General features: G+C 40.5%; 1 protein-coding gene across 7 annotated transcripts in view; it reads left to right on the top strand.

Moving 5' to 3' along the window:
• Positions 1-17500, top strand: part of ank1b (ankyrin 1, erythrocytic b) — a 302181-nt gene that overhangs the window by 252745 nt on the left and 31936 nt on the right. The gene's annotated exons all lie outside the window — the stretch shown is intronic.

The following is a 17500-nucleotide window of genomic DNA, read 5'->3' as shown; positions in this document are numbered from 1 at the left end:
GCTGCCTCTTCCCCCTCCTCCCGTCACTTGCTCTTCTTCCTCACAGCTCTTCCTGTTCGACCTCTGACCCCATGCGACCTCATGTTGAACCTTTGGGCCTCCTCCTCCTCATATTTCCCCACGCTCCTCCCTCATTCAGTCGAGCGGGGAGCCTCTACTCCTCTCTCAGTCCAGCTCTATGTGTGTTGTACAGTTTGTGCACGTGCATGTGCATGCTTTTGCTAGAATATGATGTTTGTGTGTGTAAGGCATCAACCAATATTTGCAAGAATTTATGTTAATGTGTTCGATGTGTTTACATCAGCCTTGCTCTTTAAACTGGCCTCCGCTTTAATTACCTTTACATATATAAAACCAAGATAAGTTGTGCGTAACTGAGCCATTTCTAGAAGAAAAATGTGATGTTTACTGTTGAAAATTTGCATGGCATGAGGTTTCCTTCCCTGTAAACGATGTCATATTTTAACAATGTCTTTTGGTCTTTAATGCTTTATTAACAGACACATGTGCCATTTTCTTTTTCTGTGAATCAAATAGTGTGTTTTTGATGTTTTGCTGTTACACATGATCAGCTGTGCAGCACATAATGTTCCAGCAATGTGGCTGTGACGCCATGTTATTTCATTCATGGGCAAAATTACTGACCATTTAAATATTGCATTAACAGCAACTGGTGCACGGTGTTAATTAGGCGTGGGGTGTCCGAAGTGCAGCACATAGTGGAAATACAATCAAAGAGCAAAATTATTTTTTAAAAATAGAGCAAAAAGAGCCAATGTGAAGACTAAAAAAAATCAGTGACATGGAATTTAAACACAGTAGTCATTTAAATACCGATATTGAACACTTGAGTATTGGCCGATACCGATATTAATCCCAAACTATATCAGCATGAATCATAGTACATGCTTTCATTATTTTGTAGTGTGGAATGTTACAAAAAGACTGAATCAAGTGAAAAACATTGACCTTATGACAGATATATGCTTTTGAAGTTAAGTGGTAATTTGTTTTATGGCAACATTTAGTGGTCACATAATTCATTAAAGTCCAACTCATGATGCAGTAAGTTGAATGATGCGGACACGTTTGTTACTGGATAGTTTCTAGTAAGCGTCTGCCTTGGAGACTTTTTAACTAATGTCGTGTTTTAGACGTCAACATTGTTCAATTTATTTTGTATGTCGAGCTGGTGTGCTTTTTTGTGCTTAGCTGTCGTGTAGCTGCTAGCTCTTAGTAGCCTATAGTATAGCCCTCGTTTCTAAAATACAAGAAAAGACCAACTATGTGTGCATTGGAGGACATTTAGATGTTAACTGGCTGTCCAGTTTTGCACAAGTAAACACACAAGGACTGATTGGATCAGAGCTTATATTGGTTTTAGATGCAAGACAATATCATATAAAAAGACATAACAAAAATATGATGTGAAATATAACATACATTTTACTGTAAAACCAGCAGCAATACAGAACACAGAGAAAGTAACACTCGCGGAACAGTTGACTCGGTGGTAACTGTACCAAATTTTCGCCTAATTTCAGCACCTCTAACTTAATAGTAAAACACCAAAATGAGGTACCAATACTGATTTGCTTTCTTTATGATACCTTTTCCATATGGAGTTTCGTAACGCATCCTTACTCATAACTAATGATAATACAAATATTGAGCTTCAAATAAGGAATGTCGTTTCTTTTTGGGCCTTTTTACAAAATTATCAAAATATCAGAATATCAAAGGTAAATATTTCCTTGCATCTGGACACCCCTGTGTGAGGCCATGCTGTTGCACCCTGCCTTACTTCAGGGCACCAAAGCAATTCTTGTTTTAAAAAATATAGCTATATTTTTCATATATTCATCACATTTTTACAAAGTAAATTGGCATAGTCTAGGTTTAAAAACAACATTTTTGCCCAGGTTTGATGACAAATTCACTGTCAACGTTGTCTGAGTGTTATATGCTGATGGTGTGAGTAATGATTGTATCTTTCTTTTGGATGTCTTTGACTATTTTTGTAAACACAAACCTAACATGTGAGCTTTTAGTGTTTGTCCTGTATTCTATTGTGAGTGTAAGTGTCTGTCTGTGGGTTTGTGCTGTGTGACTGTGTTAAATGAACAGTGTGCTGTGCATTTTCCGTTGCTGTATTCCGTGCTAAGACAAGCCTTGTGCAGTACTGTACTTAATTTCAGCTTCACCATATTTTGTGACCGTGTGCCTTTGACACTTGTGCTGTGTATGTGCTTGTTAAAGGGGTGTCCCGATCCAATTTTGGTCTGATATCAGCAAGAAAACAAGTTTCGAATTATGTATGTTTGCATCTTAAATTTCTGATGCAGTATAAGCCCCGGGTACATGCAGTCCTGCAGCATGTTTATTTGTGCAAAGCTGGACAGCCAGTTAACATCTAAATGTCCTCCAAAAAGCACACAAGGTTGGTTTATGGTTGGGACGGCGTGGCTCGGTTGGTAGATCCGCCGTGCCAGCAAGTTGAGGGTTCCAGGTTCGAGTTTTGCTTTTTCATCCGAGTCACTGCTGTTGTGACCTTGAGCAAGAGACTTTATCCACATGCTCCCAGTGCCAACCACACTGGTTCAAATGTAGCTTAAAAGGTGTACATAATGGTTTCACTATGTAAAGCGCTTTGTCTCAAGAAAAAAAGGGCTATATAAATATACTTCACTTATTATCTTGTATTTTAGTAAAGTTATTCACAAACATGGTAGATTATAAGATACGAGGACCTAGCAGCTACACAACAGCTAAGCACACAATAGCACACACGCTAGCGTAATAAGTGTCCTTATTATACCAATAATGGTGTCTAAAACGCAGGTGTCAATATAAACAGGTATAAAATAATTATAGTTACATATTAGAAAGTATCCAGTAACAAACATGTCCATATACAAATTACCGCATCATTAACTTAACTGAAATAATTATTGTGACCACGTGGTGATGCCAAAAATTAATTACCATTCCACCTCAACTTTAAGACAGCAAAAATCCATTGCAGATGATCAGTAATAAATAAGTTAGTGTTTTCCATACCTACTATTGTTTTATGAGCAATTTCACTTGAATAAACCTTTCTAACATTCCACCCTACAAAATATTACGATTATGTACGATTAGTGCTGATATCATATCGCATCAATATTAGTATCGGCCAATATTCAACTGTATTGTATCGGAAGCACAAAAGTTGTATCGGGACACCCCTAGTGTGTTTGTCTAAATAGTAGGAGTGAAGGGAAATACGCATACATATTCATCACAATCATTTGAACAATTCCTTGCTTGCCTCACAATGAAGCCATTTGTCATCGTTGTGGCCCCGCAACATCCCAGAATCACACACTCATATTCATTTAAAACCTTTTGCCTATTATGTCCTAAATTGGTCTTAGTTATCTCTAATATCTCATTTAAATGTTTTGAATTTGTAAAATATTATCTAATGTATTAAATTAAAACATATTTATTGATGAATATAGCTAAAAGAAAGCATTTAGAGTCCATCATAGTGAATGTCAGTTATTTTACAAACAAATCTAATTAGCTTCGGTAGGTTTGGATCATCAGTCACGCTGTATAGACAAAATAACAGACATCCTTTTTAATCAAGTCTCAAAAATGTGTGCGTATTAAATAGCGTACGCAAAGCTGATCTAGTAAGCTTGTCTTACAAACAAAATAGAGAGCACAATCCAATTGGAATGTCTGTCTTCATGTCAGGACTTGATCTTGAGAGTTTGCTTTTCCAGGATGCAGCGGAAAGTTGGCACGGGCGAGACGGGAATGGAGGTACATGATTTATTTATTAACTATAAATACAAAAAAAAAGGATCAAACAAAAAGCGCGCACAGTGGCGGAGAATAAACTATGAACAATTAAACAAAAAAAACATTAACTGTGGCTTGACAAACAAAAACTTACTTGGCATGGAACCGGCATGAAAAAAGAGTTAGAGGCATGAACAGAGCATAAATATGGTGCGGTATGGGGTGCGAGGTCGTCAGAAAGACAAACTGAAAAACACTGAACTTAAATACTATGGACATGATTAGTGAAAGCAGGTGCGTGACTCAAAACGTGAAACAGGTGCGTGACGTGACAGGTGAAAACTAATGGTTGCTATGGTGACCAGACAAGGAAGTGAAAAGACAGAAACTAAACAACAACATGACTTAAAACAAAAACATGATTACACAGACATGACAGAGCCCCTCCCTTAAGGACAGATACCAGATGTCCATAAAAATTAACAAGAGTCATGGGAGGGCGGGAGGGGGACATGGCGGTGGGTCGCCAGACCACGTGTCCCCGTATCCACCGGGGCAGAGTTAGGTGGCGGCGGCGAGTGGAACGCCGCTGCAGCAGGCGAGTCGGACGCCCAGGGAATGGCCACATTCGTGGCCGACTGGGAGGTGGGCGCACTTGGCGTGGCGGGCGACCAGATAGCGGCCATATCCGTGGCCGACGAGGAGGAAGGCGCGTCGTCATCGTGGCAGGCGTGGAAGCTCGTCGTGGTGAGTCAGGCGGCGAAGCTCGGCGTGGCGCGTCAGGCGGCGAAGCTCGGCGTGGGTCTTGGTCTTGGCGTGGGTCTTGGTCTTGGCATGGCGGGTCTTGGTCTTGGCATGGCGGGTCCTGGTCTTGGCATGGCGGGTCCTGGTCTTGGCATGGCGGGTCTTGGTCTTGGTCTTGGCATGGCGGGTCTTGGTCTTGGTCTAGGTCTTGGCATGGCGGGTTTTGATCTTGGTCTTGGTCTTGGTCTTGGCATGGCGGGTCTTGGTCTTGGCATGGCGGGTCTTGGTCTTGGTCTTGGCATGGCGGGTCTTGGTCTTGGCATGGCGGGTCTTGGCGTCGTGAAGCTGCGACTGGCGGCACTTGGCGTCGTGAAGCTGCGACTGGCGGCACTTGGCGTCGTGGAGCTGCGACTGGCGGCACTTGGCGTCGTGGAGCTGCGACTGGCGGCACTTGGCGTCGTGGAGCTGCGACTGGCGGCACTTGGCGTCGTGGAGCTGCGACTGGCGGCACTTGGCGTCGTGGAGCTGCGACTGGCGGCACTTGGCGTCGTGGAGCTGCGACTGGCGGCACTTGGCGTCGTGGAGCTGCGACTGGCGGCACTTGGCGTGGAGGGTCTTGGTCTTGGGCTTGTTGAGCTGGTACCGGAGCTTGGCGTCGTGGAGCTGGTACCGGAGCTTGGCGTCGTGGAGCTGGTACCGGAGCTTGGCGTCGTTGAGCTGGTACCGGAGCTTGGCGTCGTGGAGCTGGTACCGGAGCTTGGCGTCGTGGAGCTGGTACCGGAGCTTGGCGTCGTGGAGCTGGTACCGAAGCTTGGCGTCGTGGAGCTGGTACCGGAGCTTGGCGTCGTGGAGCTGGTACCGGAGCTTGGCGTCGTGGAGCTACTGGTGCAGGTGGAGGTGGTCTAGCTGGGGGTTGCGGCTTGGCATGGTAAAAGACTGATGAGGGCGGTCGTGCTGGAGGCTGTGGCTTGACAGGTCGGTAGACTGGTGGTGGCGGCCGTGAGGGAGGCTGTGGCTTGGCATGGTGATGCCGAGCCACCCCACCAACACAGCTCCCGACCCCAGCCCCCCCCTCAAGGGGCGGATACCAGACGCGCTCCCTGCGGTCTGGAACTCTCTGTAGGGGTGGGCGGAGGAGGGCAGAAACTTCCCCATTAAATTGTCCAAATTGTCTTTCTTGTACCTGGGATTGAGTGGGTGAAAAAAATTTGTTTTGTGTCTTGGGTGTGGCTTGAGTCCTGGGGAGCGGGGAATCAAAACAAAAAGAATTCAGAAAAAAAAAATCCTGGTTTTTGACGTCATCAGGGCGAAGCCGGGCTGGCTGCTGCTTGCTTCCGCCCGGAGGGGGAGGGGCATGTGGGAGCGGCGTGCCCTGCAGGCTCGCGGAAGTTCTTCCTGACGTCCTTCGTCTTTGGCGGCGCTTCCGCGGCTGAGGTGACGCTGTGTCGTCCTGGGACCAAATGAAGTCTCTATACTCCATGGAGGAGTAGCGCCGCGTTTCCTCCTCCATCGCGCACAGGACCGCCCAAGAAGCCTCGTCGAAAATGTCCAACTCAGGTGCGGAAAAGCGGGTCTGCTGACGACCTACTGTCAGGACTTGATCTTGAGAGTTTGCTTTTCCAGGATGCAGCGGAAAGTTGGCACGGGCGAGACGGGAATGGAGGTACATGATTTATTTATTAACTATAAATACAAAAAAAAAGGATCAAACAAAAAGCGCGCACAGTGGCGGAGAATAAACTATGAACAATTAAACAAAAAAAACATTAACTGTGGCTTGACAAACAAAAACTTACTTGGCATGGAACCGGCATGAAAAAAGAGTTAGAGGCATGAACAGAGCATAAATATGGTGCGGTATGGGGTGCGAGGTCGTCAGAAAGACAAACTGAAAAACACTGAACTTAAATACTATGGACATGATTAGTGAAAGCAGGTGCGTGACTCAAAACGTGAAACAGGTGCGTGACGTGACAGGTGAAAACTAATGGTTGCTATGGTGACCAGACAAGGAAGTGAAAAGACAGAAACTAAACAACAACATGACTTAAAACAAAAACATGATTACACAGACATGACACTTCATGTATATGCTGAATATATGCTTATTAGTTATGAGTGGTACATATTATAGTTGTCTGCAGCATGTTTCAAAACATAGCAAAACGCCACAGCGTGATAACATGAATGTGCAGCAAGGGTCCGATTCCCCGTTTTTGTTTTATACACTTTAAGTTACGCATGTTTCTCTTATTTGTATTCTCCCATCCAGCCTGCAGACACGCCCACCCAGCGAAAGTGCTAAAGTCATGAATGAAGGCGAGCGCATTACTTATGAGGCGGACTTTGCGTGGAGTTTTACTAACATTTTTAAATGTCATTGAAATCTATGAAAATGATAACACTGAAAACTTGAAAAAGCCATATCAAACCAGGCGGTGCTTGTCACGTTAACGTATGTGTGTTGTCATGGTGCTGTAGTGTGTTTATGCACAGCATCTTCTTCCTGGCTGAATGGAACTTTGTAGACTTGGTATTATAACCACCATGATGTTATTTGTGACGTAAAGAGTTGTGTTTAGTGCACATATTTGTGAAGGTGTGGCAATTCACGATGGGCTTAGGCAGCTGTTTGTGTGGTTTTTGTGTGCTTGCGAGATGCAGCGTGAGAGCTGACAGTTTGATATTAACTGTAAAAAAAACAAAAAAACATGTAATTAAATAATAGAAACTCTGTTTCCATATGAGTTGGGAAATTGTGTTAGATGTAAATATAAACGGAATACAATGATTTGCAAATCCTTTTCAACCATATTCGATTGAATGCACTACAAAGACAAGATATTTGATGTTCAAACTCATAAACTTTATTTTTTTTTGCAAATAATAATTAACTTAGAATTTCATGGCTGCAACACGTGCCAAAGTAGTTGGGAAAGGGCATGTTCACCACTGTGTTACATTACCTTTTCTTTTAACAACACTCAATAAACGATTGGGAACTGAGGAAACTAATTGTTGAAGCTTTGAAAGTGGAATTCTTTCCCATTCTTGTTTTATGTAGAGCTTCAGTCGTTCAACAGTCCGGGGTCTCCGCGGTCGTATTTTACGCTTCATAATGCGCCACACATTTTCGATGGGAGACAGGTCTGGACTGCAGGCGGGCCAGGAAAGCACCCGTACTCTTTTTTTACGAAGCCACGCTGTTGTAACACGTGCTGAATGTGGCTTGGCACTGTCTTGCTGAAATAAGCAGGGGCGTCCATGAAAAAGACGGCGCTTAGATGGCAGCATATGTTGTTCCAAAACCTGTATGTACCTTTCAGCATTAATGGTGCCTTCACAGATGTGTAAGTTACCCATGCCTTGGGCACTAATGCACCCCCATACCATCACAGATGCTGGCTTTTGAACTTTGCGTCGATAACAGTCTGGATGGTTCGCTTCCCCTTTGGTCCGGATGACACGATGTCGAATATTTCCAAAAACAATTTGAAATGTGGACTCGTCAGACCACAGAACACTTTTCCACTTTGCATGAGTCCATCTTAGATGATCTCAGGCCCATAGAAGCCGACGGCGTTTCTGGATGTTGTTGATAAATGGCTTTCGCTTTGCATAGTAGAGCTTTAACTTGCACTTACAGATGTAGCGATGAACTGTATTTAGTGACAGTGGTTTTCTGAAGTGTTCCTGAGCCCATGTGGTGATATCCTTTAGAGATTGATGTCGGTTTTTGTTACAGGGATCGAAGGTCACGGTCATTCAATGTTGGTTTCCGGCCATGCCGCTTACGTGGAGTGATTTCTCCAGATTCTCTGAACCTTTTGATGATATTATGGACCGTAGATGTTGAAATCCCTACATTTCTTGCAATTGCACTTTGAGAAACGTTGTTCTTAAACTGTTTGACTATTTGCTCACGCAGTTGTGGACAAAGGGGTGTACCTCGCCCCATCCTTTCTTGTGAAAGACTGAGCATTTTTTGGGAAGCTGTTTTTATTTCCAATCATGGCACCCACCTGTTCCCAATTAGCCTGCACACCTGTGGGATGTTCCAGATAAGTGTTTGATGAGCATTCCTCACTTTATCAGTATTTAGTGCCACCTTTCCCAACTTCTTTGTCACATGTTGCTGGCATCAAATTCTAAAGTTAATGATTATTTTCCCCCAAAAAAATGTTTATCAGTTTGAACATCAAATATTGTTGTCTTTGTAGCATATTCAACTAAATATGGGTTGAAAATGATTTGCAAATCATTGTATTCCATTTATATTTACATCTAACACAATTTTCCAACTCATATGGAAACGTGGTTTGTGTATGTATTTTCTATTAAAGGGGTTTTATTATGCAAAACTAACTTTTCTTACCTGTTCGTACTGTTTTTTGTGTGTTTGGGATCCCCATTAGTCCAGAAAAATTTAAATCAAACCATTGAGGAATGGTGAAGATATTTATGAAACAATCTTGCCTTCTTCCAAACTTACTCCAAATGAACTATTTGGAATTTGAGACTTTAGTGACGTATTTTGCCAATGTTACGTCACCGAATATCTTCACTCATGGGAGAAGTTTACTCCTTCGCACGAGTCCTCTGTTTTTATTTAGTAGTCTAAAGTTGTAATCAGTAAGTTCTTTTTTTTTCCTCTATCCTTTTGTTGTGGGGCAGACTGACTCGTATATGTACATGCATCCTCTGCTGTTGCCATTTCTAATGCAAAGCAGTGTATAGTTCGAACTTATATCTGTCAATAGACTTGATATGAAAGCTCTAAAAACTACATCATGGCTGTCGAGGCGGCTTGGACTGGAGGAGGACTTCAGCACATAATTAAAGATCGCCCACAAAACGCCAAATTCTAAAGAAACAGTCAGAAAGCAGCTTAAAGATGGCCTGCAAAAAAAAATCTATGCAACATTTTGACAAAAGCACCACCATTGCATGTGATGTAGGCCACAAGGAAGTGTTTTAAATGTAGAAAACGAACATAATATGAACCATTTAAATAGTCACAGTTCAACAATCACGGTCCAGGTGAAATTGTTGTATGCATTGAAAGTTACTACCAGGATGTTCAAACACAGCCAATATAGGCGCGGCCCTCTTTCAATGCAGTTACACTCACGTGTATTTAGAATTTTGATAGTTAATTCAGAGTGAATGGCATTATGGTCCTTGTATACTAATCTCAATAGATGTTTCCAGGTGTCTCAATTGAAGCGCTTACAATAGAGTTGGTAATTTTCTGGAAGTTAATTTTTTCACTTTGTTATGTGTGGCGTAAATCACCTCTTTGAGGCGCTGGACTTATTCCAGCATCAGAGGCCCGTAAAAGCAAAAGTAGTTACGTCAATTGCAGAACACGCGGAAGGCCAGATTTGACAGGGAACGCCTACATTTAAGGATTTCGCATAATGGAGGAAGGGGGAACAATGCTGCGAAGCCACAATCTGCACAGTTTTGTACTTTTTGCATTGGAGAATAGGGCCCTAAATGAGTTTCTACAGGGTAAAAGCGGAGTACTACACGTAAAATCCTAAATAGGGCGGTCTGCAACACTTGTCGCACTTGTTATGAATTGTACACACAGTCTTAATAGATAACTTCACGCCTACTAATAAATAGTACAAGCAGTTTTCTAGTTTGCCCTCGCTCTTTAGCTCGTTATTTGAGATCTCAGTAGATAAATGATAATGATAAATGGGTTGTACTTGTATAGCGCTTTTCTACCTTCAAGGTACTCAAAGCGCTTTAACACTACTTCCACATTTACCCATTCACACACACATTCACACACTGATGGAGGGAGCTGCCATGCAAGGCGCTACCAGCACCCATCAGGAGCAAGGGTGAAGTGTCTTGCTCAGGACACAACGGACATGACTGGTACTAGGTGGGGATTGAACCAGGGACCCTTGGGTTGCGCACGGCCACTCTACCACTGCGCCACGCCGTCCAGATATGTTCAATTATTTCATCTTCATTCACAATGCAATGCACTCATTCCTCCTTTGCCAACATTTCAAAATACAACACGGCATTATTGCAACTCTCCTAGACTATTTTCAGCCATTCTATTAACTCATATTGGGGCGGTTACTATTAATAACTTGCGAGAGGAGCAATTATCTTGATTTTACAACATGCCCATGTTAGGAGCTTGTGTGTTTATACATCAGCATTGCAGTAACCTTGGCTTTTTAATTCTATATATTGTGTATACAGTGTTCTGTTGGTTATACCTGTAACTGAAATTTGTGATAGAGGGACACTATTTAGTTTATGATTTGTATGAATATTTTATACCTTTAATCTCTTTATAAAGCTTCCACCTACTCCACACAACGTTTAAAACATTTCATAAGCTCTTCAAACACATTATACACTGTAAAACCTACTTAATTTCCCTTGTGGATCAATAAAGTTTGTCTAAATATCCATGTACTCAATTGTACTTTGAAATGTTCGATGCACTGAGACTGTAGTAAGTGAACCGCAAAGTGGCGAGTGAACAATGTGTATATATATATATATATATATATATATATATATATATATATATATATATATATATATGTATGGCACGGGTGTCCAAACCATGACCCGCGGGCGGCATTAACCTACCGGGATCTTTAAAATGGCCCGAGAGACTCGCAGGAGTTCAATAAGCAGACTGGCCCGGGCGGTGTAATTTCAAATTACATTTCATTATCTGGCGGTCTGACAGATGGCATATCGTCACCATCCTGTGGACTTCATGAGTAACGCAGGTTAGTGAGCTTGATGTGTACTTTCTTGAAGTGCCTGACACAGCATGTACTTATATGACCCACTCCAAACAACCTTTCCAAGTCATGGCGCAGAACAAAAAAAAAAAAATTAAATCAATACATTACACATAACACAAACTGGTCACTGAACTTTGATGGTATTATAAAAAACGTCCCAATACCATAAAAAAAAAATCAAAATTACACCCATTTCAATCAATTGCAAGGCATGATAGGAAAAATGCAAAAGACTCTCTCCACACTTAGCCATGTTTGACCTTTAGGTGCTTGATATTTCTGATTACAAAGCTTGAAGAGGTCGTCACAGAAGTAAACAAGGAAGAAGTTGAGCTTACACATACTCTTAAGATTAAATTATAAAAGTTATTTATTATGTAGCCCTTATTTTATTATAATATGTACACACACACATACATATATGTATGTGTGTGTGTATATGTATATATAAGTATATGTATGTATATACAGTATATATATATATATGTGTGTATATATGTGTAAAAATATGTGTATATGTATGTATATTGATGTGTATATGTATGCGTGTATATATATATGTATGTGTATGTATGTATATATGAATATGTGTATATGTATATAAGAATATATGTATATATAATTATGTATGTTTGTATATATGTATATATGTCTGTATATGTATATATAATTATGTATGTATGTATATATTTATATATGTACGTATATACAGTATATATGTGTATATATGTATATATACATATATATGTATGTATATATACGTATATATGTATGTATATATACTTATATATGTATGTATATATACGTATATATGTATGGATATATACATATATATATATATGCATGGATATATGCGTATATATATATGTATGTATATATACGTATATATAAATGTATGTATATATATGTGTATATATATATCTATATATGTATGTATATACGTATATATACTTGTATATGTATGTATATACACGTATATATGTATGTGTATATACGTATGTGTATGTACGTATATATGTATGTACTGTATATATACGTACTGTATATGTGTATGTATGTACAAACTCTGTTTCCATATGAGTTGGGAAATTGTGTTAGATGTAAATATAAACGGCATACAATGATTTGCAAATCCTTTTCAACCCATATTCAATTGAATGCACTACAAAGACAAGATATTTGATGTTCAAACTCCATCCATCCATCCATTTTCTACCGCTTATTCCCTTTGGGGTCGCGGGGGGCGCTGGAGCCTATCTCAGCTACAATCGGGCATAAACTTTATTTTTTTTTTGCAAATAATAATTAACTTAGAATTTCATGGCTGCAACACGTGCCAAAGTAGTTGGGAAAGGGCATGTTCACCACTGTGTTACATCACCGTTCCTTTTAACAACACTCAGTAAACATTTGGGAACGGAGGAGACACATTTTTTAAGCTTCTCAGGTGGAATTATTTCCCATTCTTGCTTGATGTACAGCTTAAGTTGTTCAGTCTCCGTTGTGGTGTTTTAGGCTTCATAATGCGCCACACATTTTCAATGGGAGACAGGTCTGGACTACAGGCAGGTCAGTCTAGTACCCGCACTCTTTTACTATGAAGCCACGTTGATGTAACACATGGCTTGGCATTGTCTTGCTGAAATAAGCAGGGGCATCCATGGTAACGTTGCTTGGATGGCAACATATGTTGCTCCAAAACCTGTATGTACCTTTCAGCATTGCGCCTTCACAGATGTGTAAGTTACCCATGTCTTGGGCCCATACCATCACAGATGCTGGCTTTTCAACTTTGCGCCTATAACAATCCCGGATGGTTCTTTTCCTCTTTGGTCGACGTTCACAGTTTCTAAAAACAATTTGAAATGTGGTCTCGCCAGACCACAGAACACTTTTCCACTTTGTATCAGTCCATCTTAGTTGAGCTCAGGCCCAGCGAAGCCAACGACGTTTCTGGGTGTTGTTGATAAACGGTTTTTGCCTTGCATAGGAGAGTTTTAACTTGCACTTACAGATGTAGCGACCAACTGTAGTTACTGACAGTGGGTTTCTGAAGTGTTCCTTTACACACTGATGTCGCTTGTTGATGCAGTACAGCCTGAGGGATCGAAGGTCACGGGCTTAGCTGCTTACGTGCAGTGATTTCTCCAGATTCTCCGAACCCTTTGATGATATTACGGACCGTAGATGGTGAAATCCCTAAATTCTTTGCAATAGCTGGTTGAGAAAGGTTTTTCTTAAACTGTTCAACAATTTGCTCACGCATTTGTTGACAAAGTGGTGACCCTCGCCCCATCCTTGTTTGTGAATGACTGAGCATTTCATGGAATCTACTTTTATACCCAATCATGGCACCCACCTGTTCCCAATTTGCCTGTTCACCTGTGGGATGTTCCAAATAAGTGTTTGATGAGCATTCCTCAACTTTATCAGTATTTATTGCCACCTTTCCCAACTTCTTTGTCACGTGTTGCTGGCATCAAATTCTAAAGTTAATGATTATTTGCAACAACAAAAAAATGCTCACTGCTCCCCTCACCTCCCAGGGGGTGAACGAGGGAATTGGTCAAATGCAGAGGACACATTTCACCACACCTAGTGTGTGTGACAATCATTGGTACTTTAACTTTAACTTTAACTTAATATATATAAGGGAATAAGCGGTCGAAAATGGATGGATGGATGGATATATATTTATATGTATATATGTATGTATATATATTTATATGTATATATGTATGTATATATATTTATATGTATATATGTATGTATATATATTTATATGTATATATGTATGTATATATATATATATATATATATTTATATGTATATGTGTATGTATATATATATTTATATGTATGTGTATATATATGTATATTGTATGTATATATATATTTATATGTATATGTGTATGTATATATACAGGTAAAAGCCAGTAAATTAGAATATTTTGAAAAACTTGATTTATTTCAGTAATTGCATTCAAAAGGTGTAACTTGTACATTATATTTATTCATTGCACACAGACTGATGCATTCAAATGTTTATTTCATTTAATTTTGATGATTTGAAGTGGCAACAAATGAAAATCCAAAATTCCGTGTGTCACAAAATTAGAATATTGTGTAAGAGTTAAATTTTGAAGACACCTGGTGCCACAAACTAATCAGCTGATTAACTCAAAACACCTGCAAAGGGCTTTAAATGGTCTCTCAGTCCAGTTCTGAAGCCTACACAAACATGGGGAAGACTTCAGATTTGACAGCTGTCCAAAAGGCAACCATCGACACATTGCACAAGGAGGGAAAGAAACAAAAGGTTATTGCTGAAGAGGCTGGCTGTTCTCAGAGCTCTGTGTCCAAACACATTAATGGAGAGGCAAAGGGAAGGAAAAACTGTGGTCAGAAAAAGTGTACAAGCGATAGGGATCACCGCGCCCTGGTCAAGATTGTGAAAAAAAAAACATTCAAAAATGTGGGGGAGATTCAGAAGGAGTGGACAGCTGCTGGAGTCAGTGCTTCAAGATCCACCACCAAGAGACGCTTGAAAGACATGGGTTTCAACTGCCGCATACCTCGTGTCAAGCCACTGTTGACCAAGAAACAGCGCGAAAAGCGTCTCACCTGGGCTAAGGAAAAAAAGAGCTGGACTGCTGCTGAGTGGTCCAAAGTCATGTTTTCTGACGAAAGCAAATTTTGCATTTCCTTTGGAAATCGAGGTCCCAGAGTCTGGAGGAAGACAGGAGAGGCACAGGATCCACGTTGCCTGAAGTCTAGTGTAAAGTTTCCACCATCAGTGATGGTTTGGGGTGCCATGTCATCTGCTGGTGTCGGTCCACTCTGTTTCCTGAGATCCAGGGTCAACGCAGCCGTCTACCAGCAAGTTTTAGAGCACTTCATGCTTCCTGCTGCTGACCTGCTCTATGGAGATGGAGATTTCAAGTTCCAACAGGACTTGGCGCCTGCACACAGCGCAAAATCTACCCGTGCCTGGTTTACGGACCATGGTATTTCTGTTCTAAATTGGCCCGCCAACTCCCCTGACCTTAGCTCCATAGAAAATCTGTGGGGTATTATGAAAAGGAAGATGCAGAATGCCAGACCCAAAAACGCAGAAGAGTTGAAGGCCACTATCAGAGCAACCTGGGCTCTCATAACACCTGAGCAGTGCCAGAAACTCATCGACTCCATGCCACGCCGCATTAACGCAGTAATTGAGGCAAAAGGAGCTCCAACCAAGTATTGAGTATTGTACATGCTCATATTTTTCATTTTCATACTTTTCAGTTGGCCAACATTTCTAAAAATCCCTTTTTTGTATTAGCCTTAAGTAATATTCTAATTTTGTGACACACGGAATTTTGGATTTTCATTTGTTGCAACTTCAAATCATCAAAATTAAATGAAATAAACATTTGAATGCATCAGTCTGTGTGCAATGAATAAATATAATGTACAAGTTACACCTTTTGAATGCAATTACTGAAATAAATCAAGTTTTTCAAAATATTCTAATTTACTGGCTTTTACCTGTGTATGTATATGTATGTGTATGTATATATATATATGTATATATATTTATATTTATATGTATATATATATATTTATTTGTATATATGTATGTAAGTATGTATGTATGTACAAACCCCAAAACCAGTGAAGTTGGCACTTTGCATAAAGCGTAAATAAAAACAGAATACAATGATTTGCAAATCCTTTTCAACCTATATTCAATTGAATAGACTGCAAAGACAAGATACTTAACGTTCGAACTGGAAAACTATATTTTTTGCAAATATTAGCTCATTTAAAATCCGATGCCTACAACATGTTTCAAAAAAGCTGGCACAAGTTGCAAAAAAGACTGAGAAAGTTGAGGAATGCTCATCAAACAGGTGAACAGGCTAATTGGGAACAGGTGGATGCCATGATTGGGTATAAAAGCAGCTTTCATGAAATGCTCAGTCATTCACAAACAAGGTTGGGGCAAGGGTCACCACTTTGTGAACAAATGTGTGAGCAAATTGTACAACAGTTCAAGAACAACATTTCTCAACGAGCTATTGCAAGGAATTTAGGGATTTCACCATCTACGGTCCATAATATCATCAAAAGGTTCAGAGAATCTGGAGAAATCCCTGCACGTAAGTGATGATATTACAGACCTTCGATCCCTCAGGCGGTACTGCATCAAAAAGCGACATCAGTGTGTAAAGGATATCACCACATGGGCTCAGAAACACTTCAGAAAACCACTATCAGTAACTACAGTTCGTCATTACATCTGTAAGTGCAAGTTAAAACTCTACTATGCAAAGTGAAAGCCATTTATCAACAACACCGAGAAACGCCTTCCGTCTAAGGTGGACTGATGTAAAGTTGAAAAGAATTCTGTGGTCTGACGAGTCCACATTCCGGATTGTTATAGGCGCAAAGTTCAAAAGCCAACATCTGTGATGGTATGGGGGTCTATTAGTGCCCAAGGCATGGGTAACTTACACATCACTGAAGGCACCATTAATGCTGAAAAGTACATACAGGTTTTGGAGCAACATATATTGCCATCCAAGCAACGTTATCATGGACGCCCCTGCTTATTTCAGCAAGACAATCCCAAGCCGAAACAGCTTGGCTTCATAGTAAAAGAGTGTGGGTACTAGACTGGCCTGCCTGTAGTCCAGACTCGTTTCCCATTGAAAATTTGTGGCGCATTATGAAGCGTAAAATGCGACAACGGAGACCCCAGACTGTTGAACAACTTAAGCTGAACATCAGGCAAGGATGGGAAAGAATTCCACCTGAAAAGCGTCAAAAATTGGTCTTCTCAGTTCCCAAACGTTTACTGAGTGTTGTTAAAAGGAAAAGCCATGTAACCGTGGTAAAAATGCCCCTGTGCCAACTTTTTTGCAACGTGTTGCTGCCATTAAATTCTAAGTTCATGATCATTTGCAAAAAAAATTTAAGTTTCTCAGTTCGAACTTTCAATATCTTGTCTTTGCAGTCTATTCAACTGAATATACAATTAAAAGGACTTGCAAATCCTTGTATTATGTTTTTATTTACAAATTACACAACGTGCCAACTTCACTGGTTTTGGAGTTTGTATATGTATATATGTATTTATATATGTATATGTATATATATGTATATGTATATGTATATATATTG

This window comes from Nerophis lumbriciformis, linkage group LG32, assembly GCF_033978685.3.
Source record: "Nerophis lumbriciformis linkage group LG32, RoL_Nlum_v2.1, whole genome shotgun sequence".
Lineage (NCBI taxonomy): Eukaryota > Metazoa > Chordata > Actinopteri > Syngnathiformes > Syngnathidae > Nerophis > Nerophis lumbriciformis.
The sequence above is the reverse complement of the archived record's forward strand: the minus strand, read 5'-3'. Positions and strand labels throughout refer to the sequence as shown.